Raw genomic sequence first — 21,232 nt, forward strand, 5'->3', positions numbered from 1 at the left:
TGTGGTATGTTCTGTTCACAGGCTAAAGTGAGACTAAGAATGGATCACATAACACACTTCCCTTCTGGTGATGTCATGTTGTTATCCCTTAAAGGCATCTATGACACTTACTGTCAATGGGATATTTTTGTGAAATTTGGCTCCTATTGCAATGTTGGGAATGTGGCAGGCATTGTGTGCGCAACAACCTTCCACAACCAATTAGATAGCTAGATGATATACATATATTTTGCTGAATGTTGAAGGATAAATTTTAGCTCAGAGTGCTGAGGAGAGCTCCCCTCCTTTGAAATTGGAGCCACCTGCCTGGGATGGAAACGGAGAATCGGTTTAATGCCTCATGCAGAAGGTGGTGCCTCTGACTGTGCAGCACCCCCTCCAGTGCTGCGCTGGAGTGCCGCGTGTAGATCTTGTGCTCGAGTCTCCATTTTTGAGATGTGGACCCTCAGCCATCTGGCCCTCAGGAGGATAGAGTGCCACCCAGTGGAACACAGCCCATAGCTGTAAATCCACGGGCAATTTTGCCAGAAAGGAGAGGGTTAAAAGCAAAGAAACAGAGCGAGGCATGTCATTTTTAGTGGGATTGGCAAGGAAATCTCGGCAACTCTGGACTGGCCCAGTTGGCAGACAGGGGGATCGTTTATTGTGCTAGGAACACATTCTGCGCGACGGACCCACCACTGGAGACTCAGCTGAAAAGGCTCAGCTATTGAGCAAGTTAGATTTGCAGCTGTGCTCACAGTCAGCCGCTGCGTTGGCTGGTTTGTAGATCAGGAATTCCTCATGCTAATCCTGTCTCGTTTTAAACCTGTGAAAGGATCAAGCCAGGCTTCAGCTTGATGAAATACAGCACCTATAAAGGCTTGTGTCGTGCACTAAATGCCTCATATTTACCCCAGATGTAGCCATGCTAATCCCAGCTTGTTAATGCATTCTAAACCGTTCCACATGGGCTATAGGTCTTTCTTTTAGACAAGGCTGACAGATGCTCCTCTCTCTCTCTCTTCCTCTCCCCCAACCCTTAACATATCTGACCGCTGTTCAGTTAAAATACAACCCTCAGGTTTCCATCAGTGAAGTCACATGCCCATCCTGTCCAGGATCTGAAGCCTCGCAAAGCTGAGAGCCTAGCACCGGGGCCTGTCGGCTTCCGTCGACTTTGCCTCCTGCCTTGAGTTGAGCGAAGGCTCGGGTTTACCTTTGAGAGCTTGGGCCTGACTTCCCGAGAAAGACAGCTCCCTGGTGACCAATAGTCAGGCTGCAGATCGCAGGTGTGACACAGCTCAGTGTTTGCCTTGGCTTCTTCCGAAAGGGTGGGCAGAAGACAAAGAATTTAAACGTTCGCCCCTGCAATCCTCTTGATTTTTAAAGTCCTCCTGCAGGCTCTGTCCCTGTTTTTAATATCTCCAGGTCAGAAGAAAGACCCTACATTTCTCTAGCGCCTTTTACAACCCCAGGAAGGGCCAGGGTACCTTACAGCCAATGAGGTACCTACTTGAAGTGTAGTGACTGTGGGAAAAGTAGCTGTCAATATTTGCACAGCAAGATCCCACAAACCTGAAAACTGGACCGGCTAATCTTTGTTTTATTTTAGAAGTATTATTTAAAGGTTACAGTGGCACAGTGGATAGCACTGCTGCCTCACTGCGCTAGGGACCTGGGTTTGATTCCTGGCTCGGGTCACCGTCTGTGTGGAGTCTACATGTTCTCCCCGTGTCTGCGTGGGTTCGCCCCGGATGCTCCCACGATCCGATAGACGTGCTGTTTCGGTGTATTAGCCATGCTAAATTCTCCCTCAGTGTCCTGGACGGGCGCTGGAGTGTGGCGACTAGGGGATTTTAGCAGTAACTTCATTGCAGTGTTAATGTAATCCTACTTGAGACACTAATAAATAAACTTAACTGTCCCAGGACAGCGGAGAGAACGACCTCCCACACCTCCCAATATATCAGTGTATCATAGAACCTCTATAGTGCAGAAAGAGGCCATTCAGTCCATCAAGCCTACACCGTTGGCCGAGGTACAAAGTAACTGCTTCTCTCTCCACAGATGCTGCCAGATTGCCTGGGGTTTTCTTAGCATTTTCTGTTTTGAACTCAGTTTTCCAGAGTCCTCAGTGTTTTGCTTTCACTTGGTTTGGATGTTACGTCCTACTTGGGAACACCGAAAGGAGATCTTAGAGTTCACCAACCAATCATAGTCAAGGTGGTAAGGCTCTTAAGACTAAGTAGAAGACTATAGAGGCCAGGTCATTGAGTATCTTTAAGGTAGAGATGGATGGGTTCTTGATTAATAAGGGGATCAGGGGTTATCGTGAAAAGGCAGGAGAATGGGGATGAGAAAAATGTCAGCCATGATTGAATGGCAGAGCAGGCTCAGTGGGCCGAGTGGCCTCGTCTGCTCTGATGTCTTACGGTCTGATGGAGTTATAAGGAGAGGTTGGATAGACTAGGACTTTCTTCCCTGGAGCGTAGGAGACTTGGGGTGATCTTATAGAGGTCTATAAAATAATGAGGGGCATAGATAATGTAGATAGTCAACATCTTTTCCCAAGGGTAGGGGAGTCTAAAACTAGAGGGCATAGGCTTAAGGTGAGAAGCGAGTGATTCAAAAGTGTCCAGAGGGACAATTTTTTCACACAGAGGGTGGTGAGTGTCTGGAACAAGCTGCCAGAGGTAGTAGTAGAGGTGGGTATAATTTTGTCTTTTGAAAAGCATGTAGACAGTTACATGGGTAAGATGGGTATAGAGGGATATGGGCCAAATGCGGGCAATTGGGACTAGCTTAGTGGTTAAAAAAAAGGGTGGCATGGACAAGTTGGGCCAAAGGGTCTGTTTCCATGCTGTAAACCTCTACGATTAACTAATTTTCTCAGTCCTAAATATTAACCAACCATTCTGTACATGAGTTGGACAATTATAAATCAAATTTATGAGGGGGTTTTCTGTTCTTTATAGGATCTTGACCTTGACTTCCATGGGGTGTAATCCTTGTGCATCTACACAGTATGCCAGGTAGGTTCACCTCAGTGTCTTGAAGGGTACACTTCACTCTTGAGGCGAACCCTTGACACCTCTTTAACAACTGTTCTATTTTACTAGATGCTCAGCCTCTGTCAATCCAATTATAAGGGTGTCATCAAGGTGTACCCCAACTGGTTGTAGCCTCTGTAGCAGATCTTCCATTATCCTTTAGAGTATAGCACATGCTGAAGACATGGTAAAAGGCAGGCGCATGTACTGGAATAGGCCTTTGTGGGTGTTTATCGTGATATACCCCGGGGGAACTTCATCTAATTTGAGTTGCTGGTACATGTGATTCATATCCAGCTTCATGTACGATTAACCTTCTGCCAGCTTTCCATACAGTTCTTCAATTCTCAGGGCTGGATATTTATCCAGCTTTGCAGTCTAATTAACTGTTAGCTTATAATGGCTGCAAATGCTAAGAGTCTTGTCTGGTTTCAATACAGGGACTACCGGTGCTGCCCATTCAGATAACTGAACTGGCTTGTTTATTTATTCATTAATGGGATGTGTCTGGCCAGCATTTATTGCCCATTTCTAGATCCCCTTGGAAGGCAGTTGAGAGTCAACCACATTGCTGTGACACTGGAGCCACATGTAGGCTAGACCAGATAAGGACGGCTGATTTCCTTCCCTAAAGGACATTACTGAACCAGATGGGTTTTTAACCATAGAACCATAGAACCCTACAATGCAGAAAGAGGCCCTTCGGCCCATCGAGTCTGCACCGAACACAATCCCACCCAGGCCCTACCCCCACATCCCTACATATTATACCCACTAATCCCTCTAACCTACGCATCCCTGGACACTAAGGGGCAATTTCTTAGCCTGGCCAATCAACCTAACCCGCACATCTTTGGATTGTGGGAGGAAACTGGAACACCCGGAGGAAACCCACGCGGACACGAGGAGAATGTGCAAACTCCACACAGACAATGACCTGAGCCAGGAATTGAACCCAGGACCCTGGAGCTGTGGATGGGGTTTCATGGTCATCAGTAGATTCTTAATTCCAGATTTTTTTTATTGAATGCAAATTCCACCAATCTGCCGTGGCGGGATTTGAACCCGGGTCCCCAGAATGTTAGCTGAGAATGCCTAATTCTTTCAAGGCAAACTGGTCTTGCCCTAAAAAATCAGGCAGTTACCTCTGGATCCACTTGAGTTTATAGCCCTTTGATTTTGCCTCATTCATCACAGGGGACATTCTTGTATTTTCTTATAAGTTCAGGAAGCCCCCGTCCCACTTGATTTCCTCAAGCCAATTGTGTCCGAGCAGGGTTGGTCTTTCACCTGTCACGATGATCACTGACTGGGTGCTGCGTAGACTGCCGTCCGTTGCTTACAGGTACCATTGTGCTGCCTTCTATTTCTGTTCCTTCTCCCGTACAAGTTTTCAACACAGCAGAAGTGTTCTTCAAGTTCAATGGTTGGGCTCCTTCTCTTCGATGCTAAAATGTATGCACAGTGATTGATTCCCCATGAATCCAGTTCCATCTGAAAAGGCTTTCTATTTACCTGAAGTGTTACAGTAATAGGATTCTCTTGCTGCTTTTCGATTAAACAGGGAGTGGATACTGGGATCATTGGTGCCAGGCTCTTCCACATTGTACACTTGTAACATCAGAATTGACTGATTGCTCAGAAACCTTGTCTTAGCTCCACATTATCAAATGTCCTGTTTCATTACAATAAAAACACTCAGCCTCCTTAAACCAACATGATTCAGGAATGTGGTTACCTCCACATTGGTGGCATTCCACCTTACTGACTGATTGCCTATTCTATTTTGTTTTGTTGGCGGCTGAAATTGTTTCGCACTTTGTGGCTGCTTCAATGGTTCTGTTGCCACGGCTGGCTGCAGGTTCCCGCCCTAACTGGTGAATAGCCCCGTTTTGTGCGCTCTGTAGCTCTTGTGCACTTTTTTTTAGTGCTTTTCAAGGCCAGTGCTATCTCCAATGCTTGATTAAAATTCATGTCAAACTCTGGAAGCAACCTGCATTGAATAGCATTGTTGTTTATGCCACATGCGAACCTATCCCATACCATGTCATTTAGGGCGGCTCCAAAATCACAATACTCTGATAATTGCTTCAGTTTAGCAATATAAGTCACGGTCATTCACCTGGGGCTCTCACCATCAAATTAATTTTGAATTCCTGAAGTATGATGGCATGGTAGCACAGTGGTTAGCACTGCTTCTTCACAGCTCCAGGGTCCTGGGTTCGATCTTCAGCTCAGGTCACTGTCTGTGTGGAGTTTGCACGTTCTCCTTGTGTCTGCGTGGGTTTCCTCTGGGTGCTCCGGTTTTCTCCCACAGTCCAAAGATGTGCGGGTTAGATTGATTGGCCATGCTAAGAAATTGCCCCTTAGTGTCTAGGGTAGCGGGGATTAGTGGGTATAATACGTAGGGATATGGGGGTAGGGCCTGGGTGGGATTGTGTTCGGTGCAAACTTGATGGGCCGAAGGGCCTCTTTCTCTACTGAAGGGTTCTATGATCTATGACTGATGGTTGTGGTTGCAATTGACTTTTCACTAAATCCACAAGCTCGTTAAAAGATTTGGAGCCAGATGCACTTGGGGCTGTAAGAATGCGAATAAGGTTATAGGTCTGAGTTACAGAAACACTGAGGGGAGCTGTTTTGTATTTTGCCTCCTCCCCTATTTTGTTTGCTTGGAAATAATAGCCAAGACGCTCAACATATTGTGTCCAGCGCTCTGTGGTCTATTCGCATTCTGGCGAGTAGTTTTTCTTTTAGACTTTGAGTAAAACAGGATACTCACTGGTGTCGGGCCAATGACAGTCTCAGGAGAATTTATCCTCGTCGCCAATAATAAAGTTACACTTTCACAGCTTTCATTAGTGAACGCAAAAGGTATTTATTAATAAGAATTGTACAGCAGCTGGATAGGCTGTAGCCAGCTCCCAAACAGTCTTTTTGCCTAAGAAGGCTCTACCTCCTGGACTGAGTCCCAACGTAAGAGTCCTGATTAGTCACACAGGCCATATGACCCTTTCTCTGCTGTATTGGTATTAAAAGGACAATCACCACAATAGGGGACTTTGTAGAACCATATCGAGCAAGGGATCCCAGATCCCATTCTCACCCTTAGCTGAGTTAGCTGCTGAAGTTCTGGGAATAGCAGGAGGCTGTTACATAGGGACAGGAGGAGATAAATTGATATTGTGTATTTGGTTTTATTTAATTGTATTCAGGTGGTGGGGATTCACTTGTGCACCTATAAATAGGAATGGAACCTCCTTAAATCTGTTGAATTGCATAAGAACATAAGAACTAGGAGCAGGAGTAGGCTATCTGGCCCCGTGAGCCTGCCCCGTCATTCAATAAGTTCATGACTGATCTTTATGTAGACTCAGCTCCACTTACCCACCCGCTCACCATAACCTTTCATTCCTTACTGTTCAAAAATTTATCTATTCTTGCCTTAAAAACATTAAATGGCCTCAACTGCTCAGCCTCACTAGATAGGGATTTCTACAAATGGTTAGTTTGTCAATTAGAATTAGAATTATGTAAGAATGGATTGAAATTTGATTGAATTTGTGGTGCCTGTTTATAATCCCTGGAAATAAATGCTTCTAAAAGTGTACAGAGACAGATTCAAGTTCTATCCCTCCCCATCTGTAAAATAACAGAGGCCACACAACCCTGTGAGGTTACTACACAGGAACAGGAGGAGGCCATTCAGCCCCTTGAACCTGTCCCAATCATTCAATTAGACCTTGCCTGATTTCTGGCATAGTGTCGCAGTGGTTAGCACTGCTGCCTCATAGTGCCAGGGACCCGGGTTCAATTCTGTCCTCGGGTTATTGTCTGTGTGGAGTTTGCATGTTCTCCCCATAGATCATAGAACCCTCCAGTGCAGAAAGAGGCCCTTCAGCCCATCGAGTCTGCACCGACCACAATCCCACCCAGGCCCTACCTCCACATCCCTACATATTATACCCACTAATCCCCCTAACCTACGCATCCCTGGACACTAAGGGGCAATTTCTTAGCCTGGCCAATCAACCTAACTTGCACATCTTTGGACTGTGGGAGTGCACGGAGGAAACCCACGCAGACACGAGGAGAATGTGCAAACTCCACACAGACAGTGACCCAAGCTGGGAATCGAACCCAGCACTCTGGAGCTGTGAAGCAGCAGTGCTAACCGCTGCGCTACCGTGCCACCCTTGAAATTAAACCATGCCTGCGTAGGTTTCCTCCGGGTGCTCCAGTTTTCACCCACAGCCCAAAGATGTGCTAGTTAGGTGGATTGGCCATGCTGAATTGCTCCTTAGTGTCCCAAGATGTGTAGGTTAGGGGGGGGGGTTAGCCATGATAAATGAATGGGGTTATAGGGATAAGGCAGGGGAGAGGGCCTGGGTAAGGTACTCTGTTAGAGAGTCAGACTCCTCCTCAGACTCACAGGGCTGAATGGTTTCTTCAGCACGGTAGCTGTTCTATAATTCCGCCCACCTTGATCCCATTACCCTTATTCAAGAAAATTCTATCAATCTGCATTTTTAATTGCAACCCCTATCTCTTTTTGGAAGAGACTGCTTCAGATTCCTACTGTCCTTTGAGTGATGATGTGCTTCCTGTCATCAGCCCCTGTACAACCTGGCTCTCACTTTAACCTTCTTCCACCTTGTTCTGGATTCTTCCTCCTCTGTATCTCCCCTTGTCGACTCCTTTCATTATCTTAAACATTGCAATTAAATCATCACGTTAACCTGTGAAATGCGAGGGAACGCAAACCTAGTCTGTGCAGCCTTTCCTCATAATTTTAACCCTCTCAGGCCTGGCGAATCTGCACCGTCCCATAGACTAAGGGCAGGGATTCTCCAGTCATGTGCTTCTCGGTGGAGGGACGTGGCGCTCCATTCGCTGGCGACAGAGGCATTCCCTGGTTCCGCTGCTGTCAACGAGCCACCCTACACTGCCTGCTAGGAAACCCACGGGTAGAGGAGGTGCGCTGGCGGCGAGACCAGATAATTCCGCTGGCATGTACAGCCGGAGATCTCCAGTGGAATATAACCACCGAGGAACAGTGCCCACAACTGAAGGCAGATGGGAACGGAGCAAGGTTTCACAACTGACCCTTGGCATTCCCAGGCTTGAGAGAAAGGGAAATTACATCAAAGCGCACATTCCGATCTCGCTACCTAGTGACACTTTGTTGGATGAAGACGGAGATTATGTTTGGCTGTCCAGATGGTGTCCAGATGGCTAAATGTCTGACACCTATTGCCCACACATCAAGGCCTGGACTATTTCTGCATTGGTTGCAGGAATTGGCTATGGAATTGGGTACAGGAGGGTGGCGAGGGCGATGGAATGGTGTGCATCCCAGCGACAGATCGGAGACTGAGGAGACGGGACTGAATGATGTAGAAAGATAGGCTGCTCCTCAAACTGGATGGAATGTAGCATCATGGCGGAAGTTGTCCAAGCTCCAGCTACTCTTAACTGTGCCCTCCCATGGAGCGGCATGCTCCATCAATGCTGTACTAAGGAGGCTGGTAGGGAGTCTTTATAAAAGACTCTTTAATTTATCAAGCACTAAACAGAGCCCTCAGGTCGAACTATTTTGCATGAGGTGTGTCAGACATATGGAATGTATCAGGGTAGGCGGTTGCATTAAACAGTACAAGAAGTTGAGACAGCAACCAGATACATGGTAAAAGGGAGGATTTGAGTTGCCTACCTTTGACTTCACCCACCTGTCACCCAGCTCCCCCGCTCGCCTGGGCCCAGTTAATGTGAAATGATGAATACTTGAAAATTCCTAAGTTTGGTTTCGAAAGATTTACATTTATGCTCTGCTGTTCACGACATGACAAAGCACTTGACATCCAATCAAGTAACTATCGCAAACAGCGATGAGGGTAGCACGGTGGCACAGTGATTAGCACTGTTGCCCTCCAGTTTTAAAACTGGATCCCTACAACTGCCTTAGACCTTCCATCATTCTCCAATCTGCCAGCTTTTAAAACCTGACTTTATCATAGAATCCCTACAGCTCAGAAGGAGGCCATTCGGCCCATCGAGTCTGCACTGATTCTCTGACAGCGTATGGTACCCAGACCCTCTCCCCCTGCCCTATCCCCAGAGCCCCACACATTTATCAAGGCGAATCCATCTACTACACATCTTTGGCTACTTCTTAGAGGCAATTTAGCATGACTAATCCATCTAACCTGCACATCCTTGGACTGTGGGAGGAAACCGGAGCACCCAGAGAAAGCCCACACGGATGTGGGGAGAATGTGCAAACTCCGCACAGACAGTGACCCGAGGCTGGAATTGAACCCGGGGTGCCTGGTGCTGTGAAATAGTAGTGCTAACCATGGTGCCACCCCTAGTTTAATGCTACCTGACCACTGGAGATAACTGCAAGTGATTGTATGCGGATGCTGGAATCTGAAACCAAAACAGAAAATGTTGGAAAATCTCAGCAGGTCTGGCAGTATCTGTCAGCTCTTTTCTCTCCTTACAGATGCTGCCAGACCTGCTGAGATTTTCCAGCATTTTCTCACTGGAGGTAAGTATTGCCTTATCACACAGGGAGAATTGTTCTCAGATAGTATCAGGAAATTAATTACTTTTGTTGGTACTTGCTGGAATTCTACCATCTGCCACGGAATCGGAGCGGGCGAGGGTCGGACAATGGGAAGGTCCACTGCGGGGGGGGAGGTATTTTCCAGTCTTGGGTCGAGCGAGGCTGTAAAATCCCACTCAGTGCATGTGAACAATTCCAATAGTCGAAAGCAGTGAGGAGAATGGGCCAATTGTGATGAGGGTCAAAGGAGAAATGGCGGCCAGGGTTACCAACCATGGAGGAAAAAAATAATTTCATGTCTAGAACATTGATGTGGGCGATAGAAAACTCCAACAGAAGCATGCTAGGGGGTGGCTGAAGGCAGGAGGTCAAGCAATGAAATACACCCAACCAGAGTTAGCATTCTACCCTGAGTCTTGTGTCTGGAATGGATATTAGTATTTGACTGGGGTGGGGGGGGGGGGGCGGGGGGGGGGAGGAGGTTCGGGGGGGTTTGTGGGGAGGTGGGGGGGTGCTGCGAGGAGGCCTCCCCTTTCTCCTGGTTCCTCAACAAAGGGACAGTTATTATCCTGCACTCCGGGTGAACTGGGAAGCGGATCACACGTGTCGACGTTATGGATGTGTGTTCATGGTTGAGTGTGAAAGAGCCAGATGGTCTTTTGTGTGAGTGAGCTGTCACTTGAAGCTCACCATCATTGCAGGAAAGAGCTGTTTATGCTGCTGGTCCACAGATTCTGGTGGAAGCGAAACATAAAAACAATGCCCCTCTGAGCCTGTGTCCTGCCCGCCTGAGAATTATTTTGCTAATGCAAAACCCTGCGAAAGTTAGGCAACCAATTACACTTAGACCACGATATGACAGCCAGTCAACTGACGGCCCACGTGATTGGGAACCATTCCTATCTGTTTATGACCTGGAACAGGGTTCCTGCATGCATCTGTGGTTCTCCTGGTAACACTTTCGCAGAATCATCAATAGCGATGGTGGGCACGGTGGGTTAGCACTGCTGCCTCACAGCACCAGGGACCAGGGTTCAATTCCCAGCTTGGGTTACCATCTGTGTGGAGTTTGCACATTCTCCCCGTGTCTGCGTGGGTTTCCCCTGGGTGCTCCAGTTTCCTCCCACAGTCTGAAAGGCATACTGGTTAGTTGCACTGGCCATGTTAAATTCTCTCTTAGCGTACCCAAACAGGTGCCGGATTGTGGCAACTAGGGGATTTTCATAGTAACTTCATTGCAGTGTTAATGTAAGCCTACTTGTGACTAATAAATAAACTCTAACTTTTTATGAAGGTGATCTTTTGAGTGCATCTTAATTCCATCCATTCCCATTAACTACCTGACTGTCCTGCCTAAAATATTGCACCTCTGACAGAGCAGCACTCCCTCGGTAGATTCGCTGGTTGGGTCTGCATTTGTTACCCATCCCTAATTGCCCTCGAACTGTGTGGCTTGCCATTTCAGAGGGCAGTTGAGAGTCAGCCACATTGTTGTGTCTCTGGAGTCACATGTAGGCCAGACCGGGTAAGGACGACAGATTTCCTTCCCTAAAGGACCTTAGTGAAGCAGATTAGATTTGTCTCCCGGGACTCACAGAGAGTTCAGTTGGACTGAACCTCGCTCCTGTTCACTCAGGTTCACCCTATCTACCTGCATTGTCTGTGCAAAGAACTTGGGCTTTTCTTTGTTCCTTTATTTCAGCCTCTGCCACAACAGAATGACACAAGGCTGGATTATGAGCATAGTTTGCACTGACTATTCTTATATTCATAAGATATAGGAGCAGGATTAGGCCATTCAGCCCATCGAGTCTGCTCCACCATTCGATCATGGCTGATATCCATCCCCATTTTCCTGCCTTCTCCCCAGACCCTTCAACCCATTCCCAATTAAAAATCTAAGTCCTCCTTAAATTTACTCGCTGTCCCAGCATCCACCCCACTTTGGGGGAGCGAATTCCACAGATTCACAACTCTGGGAGAAGTAATTTCTCCTCAACGCTGTTCTAAATTTGCTACCCCTTATCATAAGACTATGACCTCTTGTCCTAGAATGTCCCAGAAGAGGAAACGCTCCTTCCAAGTCTATTTTATCCATACCTTTTATCATCTTGTATGCCTCAACTTGATCTCCCCCCATTCTTCTACATTCCAGCGAGAATAGGCCAAAACTGTTCAGTCTTGCTTCACACAACAAGCCCCTTATCTCTGGAATCAATCCAGTGAACCTCCTCTGAACTGCTTCCAATCCCACTACATCTTTCCTCAAATAAGGGGACCGGGTGCGGTCTCATCAATGCCTTGTATAGTTACAGCAATACTTTCTTACCTTTATATTCTATTCCTTTAGCTATAAAGGCCAACATTCCTTTTGCTTTCTTTGCTGTCTGCTGGAGCTACATGCTAGTTTCCTGAGACTCATGAATGAGGACACCCAGATCCCTCTGCACTGGAGCACCCCAAAGTCTCTCCCCATTTAGACAATAAGTCACCTTCCCATTTTTCCCGATCAAAATGCATTCCCTTGAGTTCTCAATGATGACCGAATTGAAAGATGATTAAAGGATTTGATGGAGTAGAGAGAGTGAAACAACTTCCCCTGGGTTTTGGAGGGTGGAGCAGTCCAGAACAAGGGGGCATTAACCTTAAAATTAGTCCTGGGGTGTTGTGAGGAACCACTCCTTCACACATGGGGGAGTGCAAATGTAGAACTCTCTCCACCAAAAGTCTGTTGCTGTGGGGAATCAGTGGAAGGGTTCACACTAGGATTGATAGATCTTTGTTTGGTAAGGGGTATTGAAGGAGATGAGAGCAAGATAGGACCATGGAGAGGTACAGCTCAGCCACGATCCAACTGAATAACAGAACTGCTCTAAGCGGCTTCCTACTATTCCTGGGTTCCTAAGGGACAGATTCCCTCCTGCAATGTTATTCCAAGAGTGCTGGCAGGTATGATCGCTGCCTGCCCATGGGAACTCGGTTGGTTAAAATGGTCAGAGCGACCTCCCCCTGACCATCCCATGGGCTGTAACTTTAACCTGCTCTTTTGAGCAAATGAGAGGAACATCTGTCAGAAGGCTGTGCCCGTCTTCTTTAAATATACTTCAAAACTAAGGCGCACACAAACTAAACCATCCCAGATTCCACCCTTGGACAGAGGAAACCTGCTTGGAAGAGGCTGACGGAATAAGGGAACCTTTTTTCCCTGTGAGCCAGGATGAAGTGAAGGAAAGCAGAGAGCTCCAGATCCTGTGGTCTTCCCTGTACCTCCTTCCCTAAGATACCTACCTGACCCCTGCCTACCATAGCCCACCATAAACACTTTACTACATAGTGGACCTGTCCTGGGAGTATTTGGTGGGGACGGTGTAGAGGGAGCTTTACTTTATGTCTAACTCTGTGCTGTATGTGTGTAGAGGGAGCTTTACTCTCTATCTAACCCTGTGCTGTACCTGTCCTGGGAGTGTTTGATGGGGACAGTGTAGAGGGAGCTTTACTCTGTATCTAACCCCGTGCTGTACCTGTCCTGGGAGTGCTTGATGGGGACAGTGTAGAGGGAGCTTTACTCTGTATCTAACCCTGTGCTGTACCTGTCCTGGGAGTGCTTGATGGGGACAGTGCAGAGGGAGCTTTACTCTGTATCTAACCCTGTGCTGTACCTGTCCTGGGAGTGCTTGATGGGGACAGTGTAGAGGGAGCTTTACTCTGTATCTAACCCTGTGCTGTACCTGTCCTGGGAGTGTTTGATGGGGGGACAGTGTAGAGGGAGCTTTACTCTGTATCTAACCCTGTGCTGTACCTGTCCTGGGAGTGTTTGATGGGGGGACAGTGTAGAGGGAGCTTTACTCTGTATCTAACCCTGTGCTGTACCTGTCCTGGGAGTGTTTGATGGGGGACAGTGTAGAGGGAGCTTTACTCTGTATCTAACCCTGTGCTGTACCTGTCCTGGGAGTGTTTGATGGGGGACAGTGTAGAGGGAGCTTTCCTCTATCTAATCCCGTGCTGTACCTGCCCTGGGAGTATGAAATATTGGGTGGTTTCATTCCTCAGTTATACTATCTCACAGCTCACAGATATGCAGTCAAACACAATGGAAAATGGAAGGGGTGAAGGTGAGTCAGACAGTGTCGTGTGACACTCCTGGCTGTCCTGGGTGTTTACACCTGGCAAATTGAACTCTTTCTGCAGATTTTCAGTGCTTTCTGGAGCTAGTGAAGGGAATGGCACAGGGCCCGGAGTATCAATCAGCACCTTTCATCCACCTTTCACAATAAACAGACCCCGGTCAGTAATACATCATTCCATCCCGGTTCTCTCCTGCATTTCTCTGTCAGAGAGAGGAGTTTATGGAAAGCTACCCTCTTATTTTGAAAGATATATTCAGGCTGATCTTATGCAGCCTGGAATCAGATCTCCCAGTATTCCTTTGAGTGGTAATGTACACAGTTCCACAACATCTCATTCTTAAGCTATTTTTGTTCGCGAAATTATTCTTCCAGATGCCTGGCTGTGGCATTAACACTTTCAGTGCCGGGCTTCTAAGCTGTCTGAACTTCCCACTAGTGCAGTCTGTATCCTAAAGCGCTTTGCTTAAATTATAAATTAACAATAGGACGAAAACTCCGTAAGTTTCTGAGAACTATTTACAGCGCAGGGGAGGCCATTTGGCCCATCATCCAAGTTGCTGCTAGGCCTTTGACCACAGATTGAAACTTGAAACTTGGTCAACAACCAGAGCTCATGGACTTCAGATCATCACCGCAATATAAGACCATAAGATATAGGAGCACAATTAGGCCATTCGGGCCATCGAGTTTGCTCCACCATTCAATCATGGCTGATAAGTTTCTCAACCCCATTCTCGACCCCCATAACCTTTGATGCCCTTACCAATCAAAACCTATCTATCTCTGTCTTAAATACCACCCAATGATCTGGCCTCCACAACCTTCTGTGGCAATGAATTCCTTGGATTCACCACCCTCTGGCTGAAGAAATTCCTCCTCATCTCTGTTCTAAAGGATCGACCCTTTACTCTGAGGCTGTGCCCTCGGGTCCTTGTCTCTCCCACTAATGGAAACATCTTCCCCATCCAGGCCTTTCAGTATTCTGTAAGTGTCAATGAGATATCTCAGGGGGTGAAGAGGTGATTCCTCTTTCACGCAGGGAACTGCCGTGATCTGGAATATTCTGCATGAAAGAATGCTGGAAGCTTATTCCATAACTAGTTTTCAAAGAGACTTAAAAATAAAGACTGTACAATCTTTATTCCCACCCATTGACTCTGTGTACATTTCTCGCTGTCTCGGCAAAGCAGCCAGCCTAATTAAGGACCCCACACACCCTGGACATTCACTCCTTCACCTTCCTCCATCTGGAAAAAGATACAAAAGTCTGAGGTCACGAACCAACTGACTCAAGGACAGCTTCTTCCCTGCTGCCATCAGACTTTTGAATGAACCTACCTCACATTAAATTGATCTTTCTCTACACCCTAGCTGTGACTGTAACACTATATTTTGTGCCGTCTCCTTTCCTTCTCTATGAATGGCATGCTTTGTCTGTATAGCGCGCAAGAAACAATACTTTTCACTGTATACTAATACATGTGACAATAATAAATCAAATCAAACAGACTAACAGTGGGATGTGAATGGGGCATGACTGTTCCTTCAGAGAGGGGTACAAAGGGGAAACAATGGGCTGAATGGCCTCCTTTGAGCTGTAAGTTTTGATTTTCTTCCTTTTACCAGTATCCTTTTATGAGTTTACTTTTAAAAACTTATTCCAATTCCTTCCGGAAGGTGTTTCAGCCATCTGTTTCCAAGATGCCTCCTGGCTATGTTCTAATAACCCTCTGTGTAAAAAATATATCTCTTGTAACTGCTAATCCTGTCCGTGCCTGCACATTCATTGTTCACTCGCCAATGGGAAGAGCTATTTACTCTCAAAAACCTTCTGTAATCTGTTCCAGTTCTCTTCTAGCCCACCTGCCACTTTCTGCGCTCTCTGTAGCTAATCCAAAACCTGCTGTGTCCCATTCGCCTATCGTCTTTGTGTTTGCCGACCCACACTGGCCCCCAGTCAAGCTACACCAAAGTTAAAATTCACATCCTTGTCTCCAAATCCCCCCCATGGCCTCGCCTTTTCTCTATTGCTGTAATCTCCTCCAGACTCCCATCTCTCTAGGGTTTCTGCGCTCTTTTGGTCTTTTGAGTGTTCCCGATTTTCACCATCTACATCCTATGGGTGTACAGTCTGAGTCTTGAGCTTGGGAGTTCCCTCACTAAACCTCCCCTTTGATCTCTTCATCTCACCTTCCTCCTTTAAGCTGTTCCTCAAACTCCCTCTTTGACCAATCTTTTGGCCATCCACCCTATTATCTCCAAATGAGGTGACAGTTACTTGATAATCACTCATATTAATCACCTTGGGACCTTTTATTAAGTTAAAGGTTTTAGATTCCCGCCAGCTAATTTTGTTGAAATGTCAATTATTCAGTGATTGGTTTTACTCTTAACCCCCACTCCCCCAACCTCCCCCCTCCCCTGGAAAGGGTAAGTGACATCAGGAATTGCTTAGAATTCCATGAATGATCAACATGATGGATCTTGGCAGGGTCACTGGTGGATGGTTCAGCCGTACTGCCAAACAGCATCCGCACCCCTGGTCTTGCAGGCTGGCCCTGTGGTAACGGTGATGATCAAGAGGTCAGGTGATCTTGTGGTCAAGTGGCCAATTTGCAAGACTGCTGATCCTGCAGTCTGAGTTGATAACCTAGACCAGCACCCACCAGTACCAGGGGAGTGCTGCAGGGTGGCACAGTGCTTAGCACTGCTGTCTCATAGTGCCAGGGACCTGAGTTCAACTCTGGCCTTGGGTGGCTATCTGCGTGGAGTATACATGTTCTCCCCGTATCTGCGTGGGTTTCCTCTGGGTTCACAGTCCAAAGATGTGTGGATTAGATGGATTGGCCATGGGATAAAGAAAATGCCCCTTGGTATCTCAGGATATGCAGGTTAGATGGATTATCCATAGCAAGAGATGGACATTCATTATTCTTTCATGGGATGTGGGTGTCATACATAGAACATAGAACATTACAGCACAGAACAGGCCCTTCGGCCCACGATGTTGCGCCGACCAGTTTTTTTTAAAAAAAACACTGACCCACTAATCTAAACCAATCCCTTTTCGTCCATAAACCTATCCATAGATCTCTTAAACGCCCCCAAACTAGGCGCATTTACAACCGCAGCAGGCAGGGCATTCCAATCCCTCACCACCCTCTGGGTAAAGAACCTACCCCTGACATCCGTCCTATAACTACCACCCCTTAATTTAAAGCCATGCCCCCTCGTGCTAGCATTCTCCATCTGAGGAAAAAGGCTATCACTATCCACCCTATCTAAACCTCTAATCATCTTATATGTTTCAATAAGATCCCCTCTTAGCCTCCTTCTTTCCAGCGAAAACAACCCCAAATCCCTCAGTCTCTCCTCATATGACCTCCCCTCCATACCAGGCAACATCCTGGTAAACCTCCTCTGCACCCTCTCCAAAGCCTCAACGTCCTTCCTGTAATGTGGGGACCAGAACTGCACACAGTACTCCAAGTGCGGCCGCACCAGAGTTGTGTACAGTTGCAACATGACACTGCGACTCCTAAATTCAATCCCCCTACCAATAAACGCCAAGACACCGTATGCCTTCTTAACTACCTTATCTACTTGATTCCCAACCTTCAGGGATCTATGTACACATACACCTAGACCCCTCTGCTCCTCCACACTATTCAAAGTCCTCCCGTTAGCCCTATACTGAACACATCTGTTACTCCTACCGAAATGAATTACCTCACACTTCTCCACATTAAACTCCATCCGCCACCTCGCGGCCCAGCTCTGCAACCTGTCTAAGTCACCCTGCAAACTATGACACCCTTCCTCACAATCTACCACACCACCGACTTTGGTGTCATCAGCAAACTTACTAATCCACCCAACTATACCCTCATCCAGATCATTAATAAAAATTACAAACAGCAGTGGCCCCAAAACAGATCCCTGAGGCACACCTGTGACACTTTAGATACAGTATTTATTGCCTATCCCTAACTGTCCTTGAACTGAGTGGCTTGTGAGGCCATTTCAGAGGGGCAGTTAAGAATGGGTCAAGAGTATCATGTAAATCAGACCCAGTAAGGTTGGAAGATTCATCTCCCTTAAGGGGCTGGATGGGTTTTTACAACAATCAATGACAGTTCCATGATCATTACTTAGGCTAGCGTTCAATTCTAGAATTTAATAATTGAATTCAAATTCCACCAGCTCCCATGGTGGGATTTGAACCCAAGTCCTGAGAGCATTAGCCTGGATAAATTATCCAGTGCCACCATCCAAAGAAGACATTCAGTCAAGGTTCCATTTCCCTGTTTAGATCTTTGAGAGGACACTGGACTGATTCTAGGCTGCAATGGAGTCTGGCCAGGTTAAATAGATTAACAGTCAACATAAAGGTTACTCTTGTGACCTCCTGAACTGCGTCTGATGGCCTGGGTTTGGATAGGTTTTTTTAGGCCTGGCTATCACGATCTCAATGGGCCTGCGTCAGATTTTCTTTTAACTGGTTTATGCACGTCCAAGGATGTTCTGGATGGACATGGAAGACAGCCAGGCAATGTCGGAAGATCGGGGGCGGGGGGAGACCTGTCCGACATCCATCTCTCAGTCAACATCGCCAGAATAACAGGTCACTCATCTCATGGGAGCATGTTGTGCCCAAAATGGCTGCTGCATGGGCCTACTCCGAAAGCCTCATTAATGCTGCTTGTTCCTGAGAGGCAGAGGAAGGAGCCACACTTCATTGGCCTGAGCAAAATATTGGCACTGCAGCAGCTGAAATGCCGGAACTCTCCACATCTTCACGTCTGAGATTTGGTGATCAGAGTTCTGTCTACATGTGGACAAAGTAACCCTTCCTGAGCAGGACACAGACTGCAAAAGTATTAGAAACACCATCTCCTCAAAGTTCATACACAACACTGACTTAGACTCATACCGGACTCACACTATCACTCCAGCTGGCATCTGCATTATAATAAGATGGCCGAAACCTATCGTGACCCTTGAAGGGTGATGCGAGAGAGAAAAATCCTCCAAGATCTTACCCTCTTCTTATCGGATAACTGCACTGATTTTAACTGGGATTCAGATCCAGGAATGCAGGTTACGTTAAAATGACCCAAACAGTGAATGTCAGAGAGAGACTCTTCAGTTTAAGTTTGAACTTCAAGTTTATTTATTAGTGTCACTAGTAGGCTTATATTAACACTGCAATGAAGTGACTGTGAAAATCCCCTAGTTGCCACACTCTGGCTCCTGTTTGGGTACACTGAGGGAGAATTTAGCATCACCAAAGCACCTAACCAGTGCATCTTTCGGACTGTGGGAGGAAACCGGAGCACCCAGAGGAAATCCACGCAGACACGGGGAGAACATGCAAACTCCGCACAGACCCAAGCTGGGAATTGAACCCAGGTCTCTGGCGCTGTGAGGCAGCAGTGCTAACCACTGTGCTGCCCCGTATCCACCAAGATAATGACATGCACCCAAACAGGGACTGATACAGAGACAAACATCTTCACCGCACGGACAGCTTCGGTTCACGAAAGCGGTTCACCGCCACCCTCTCAAGGGGCAATTAAAGGTGAGCAATAAATGACAAGCTTGCCCGCAGTCTAATGTTGAAGCTTAAAGTGACGGAATCCCTCGCTAATGCTCCCAGGATCTGCAACGTTCAGTCTCCGCCCAGAACAGTGACAGCTTATTAATCATCAGGGTCGGACCTGAATCTGGGGCTGCCTGTACTAAAAACTCAAACCCTCAGGGTCACCGTTCTCTCAAGGTGTCCGCCGCCCACTTCCAGGACTACAAGTGTCACAGGGATAAAAGCGAATTACTGCGGGTGCAGGGATCTGAAACCAAAAGAGGAAATGCTGGAAAATCTCAGCAGGTCTGGCAGCATCTTTAAGGAGAGAAAAGTGCTGATGTTTTGAGCCCAGATAACCCTTTGATCAAGGATCATTTGGACTTGAAACATCAGTTCTTTTCTCTCCTCACAGATGCTGCCAGAAGTGTTGGAGGGAACTGGTGTGTTTCACCCTGTTAGGGGTGTTTTATTTTAAGGATCGGATATTCTGCTGTCTTCCAGACAGACAGGTTGCGACACAATCCCTGAGGAAGTCCAACAAAGCCCGTGCTTTGTACGGGGGAGATGTCCCAGGTGGGGGTTTGCGCGGTTTTGGCATTGTTGGGAAGGTGTGACACAGCAAACCCATGCAGCCATCCCCATGAATCATTAACGTTTACCTTTACAGATGATTCCAACTGATTACCTCTGACCTGCTCTGTAAACTCGGCTGGTTCCTAGCTGCAGACCCGGTTCACAGAGCCTCCATACATGAACATAAACACATTTCTGTATATAAATAATGAAGAACAGGAGCAAGCTTTAATTCATCCCTGCTTTCTCAGTAACCATTGACGTGTTAACCTAATTGCAGCGCAGGAAGGAATGCCAGACATTCGTTTAAAATGCCCACCCACTAACTGGTGTCTTGTGCTGTGGGGACAGGAGGAGGCCACTCAGCTCCTCGAACCTCCTTCGGCTCACTCAACTCCATCACGGGCGCACCTTAACTCCATTTACCTGCCTCGGTTCCGCAGCCTTTACCCAGCAGAAATCTTATCAGTCCCAGTTCACAAATCCCCAATTCATTCCACCACAGCCCCCCCCCGCCTCACCCCATCTCCCAATCCTCATTCTCCACAGCTTCTGAGGCTGATCCTCAGCCCTCAGCTTAGTCATCGGACAGAAGCGTTCTTGGTCCTGCTAAATCGCCAGTTTGGTAGTTGCCTTTCTCGCCCAGGAGCTGACTGCCCTTCGAGGAGAGGATTACCTGCGAGGGGGAGGGGAGGAAGCTGACTAACGCAGTCTGGTTCCCACACATCAACATCCTTCGTCACCTCTTCAAAAAACCGCTCCACTCTGTGCCTCCGCAGATTGCCGTCGTTTGCTTCTCTCACTTGCCTTCCAAGTGGCAAGCCCCCATCACCTATTTTCCAATACTTTGTCCTGCTTTTATCTTTCAATTCCCCACCCGCCTCTTGCTACCCAATTTTACTACAAGGAGGGAAAAGGGCAAAGAAAAGAAGTCTTGCACATCCTTACCTGTGGACTGAAGGGGCTGCGCTGACCAGTGCTCAGAGAGCGAGGAGGAGAGAGAGGGAGAGAAAGGGAGAGTTATGTCTCTGCCCTCCTGTCAGAATGAAGATATCTTATTCACAATACTCTGTACCTCACGGCACGGAGGTTTCACTTACAGGCAGGGAGGAGACAGACTGGGGAGGGAGGAGGGAGGGAGGTGGATTTAAGGTTCTTGCTGAAACACTATTTCTTTTGTTGACCCACATAAGCTGGACTCAAACTGAAGGGAAGAGACTAAACTGGTTACAGCTGCTGAGAAGTCTCAAGCAGAAGTCATTGCTGTACACATTTATTCATTAAAGAAAATCAAACTGCCTCAGACCTGTGTGGAGGTCAAATTACAAGGTTTACAGAATAGACATCG

At 47.1% G+C, this 21,232-nt stretch overlaps 1 protein-coding gene across 1 annotated transcript in view; it reads right to left on the reverse strand.

Moving 5' to 3' along the window:
* Positions 1-20,957, reverse strand: part of synpo (synaptopodin) — an 85,213-nt gene extending 64,256 nt beyond the window's left edge. The window contains exon 1 of the mRNA XM_080201262.1: positions 20,833-20,957. The gene's annotated coding sequence lies outside the window, so the exon portion shown is untranslated. The remainder of the gene's footprint in view (positions 1-20,832) is intronic.
* Positions 20,958-21,232: the final 275 nt, after the last annotated feature.

This window comes from Carcharhinus amblyrhynchos, chromosome 13, assembly GCF_965287045.1.
Source record: "Carcharhinus amblyrhynchos chromosome 13, sCarAmb.v2.hapA, whole genome shotgun sequence".
Classification (NCBI taxonomy): Eukaryota; Metazoa; Chordata; class Chondrichthyes; order Carcharhiniformes; family Carcharhinidae; genus Carcharhinus; species Carcharhinus amblyrhynchos.